Here is a 1,139-nt window from a genome sequence, read left to right as displayed (position 1 = left end):
TTGTCTTCCTGCTAAAATGTTTACTCCATGAGAGGAGGGACTTTATTTGGTCTTGTTTGCCACTTGCCACTTTAACCTTAATTTCCTGAAAAGTACCTGACTAAAATAAGGATCTGGAAAATACGAACCAATATATTTTTGTCTGATTAATTAGTTGATTAAACACCTATGGGATTCAGGTTTGGGGTTTGGGGGCTGTGACTAGAAAAATAAATAATAACACATGGTTCCTGTGCTCAAGGAGTTAAATCCAATGGAGGTTTTGGAGAAGTAAAAAGGAAATTACAATATAGAATAGGAAGTGCTATAATAGAGGGAAGTTTAACTCAGATCTAGGGCTTCAGAGACTTCCCAGGGAGAGTGACATGAGCAAATGCATCCAGAGGGGTGAGTGAGAGTTAGCTGGGTTTGTGGGTGCTAGGGTCTGAATTGTGTCCCCTCCTGAGTTCGTATGTTGAAGCTCTAACCCCCAGTACCTCAGAATATTACTGTATTTGGAGATGGGCCTTTAAAGAGGTAATTAACTTAAAATGAGGTAGTTAGGTTGGACTCTAATATAATTGGACTAATGTCTTTATTATAAGAAGAAGAAATGTGGATACTCAGAGAGACACCAGGGTTGTACACACAAAGGAAAGACCATGTAAGGCACAGCAAGAAGGCAGCCATCTATAAGCCAAGGGGAGAGGACTGGAATGGATCTTCCCTTATGGCCCTCAGAAGAAACCACCCCTGCTGATGCCTTGATCTTAGACTTCTAGCCTCCAGAACTGTGAGAAAATAAATGTCTGTTGTTTAAGCCACCCGGTCTGTGGTCCTTTGTTACGGCAGCCCTAGCAAATGAATACAGCGGGATGGGAAAGTGAGGCATGTGGGTGGGGTGGAAAGCACCTGGGTGTGGAGCACAAGCTGTATGGTAGTTAGAGGGGAGGCTGGAGAGGTCGGCAGGGCTGAGCTCATGGAGGCCAGGATAGGAGTGTGAGCACTATGGTGAAGATTCTCAAGAACAATGAAAAATCACAAGCAGCACAGTAAAGTGATCATACTTGCCTCTGAGAAGAATTTTAGTGGTAGTGTGGTGAGTAGAGCGTAGGTGAGGAACACCAGAGTTCCTGAGAGCAACAAGGAAGCATGTGGCT

The 1,139-nt window shown here is 43.9% G+C and overlaps 1 long non-coding RNA gene across 1 annotated transcript; it reads left to right on the top strand.

Annotated features, from left to right (window-relative positions):
- Positions 1-354: 354 nt before the first annotated feature.
- On the top strand, positions 355-803 carry LOC139356756 (uncharacterized). The gene is made up of 2 exons (XR_011609149.1): positions 355-387; positions 588-803. It is a non-coding gene; the product is annotated as an uncharacterized lncRNA (long non-coding RNA).
- Positions 804-1,139: the final 336 nt, after the last annotated feature.

The sequence above is a fragment of the Macaca nemestrina genome, chromosome 1, assembly GCF_043159975.1.
Source record: "Macaca nemestrina isolate mMacNem1 chromosome 1, mMacNem.hap1, whole genome shotgun sequence".
Lineage (NCBI taxonomy): Eukaryota > Metazoa > Chordata > Mammalia > Primates > Cercopithecidae > Macaca > Macaca nemestrina.
This window is presented reverse-complemented; position numbering and strand designations above follow the sequence as displayed.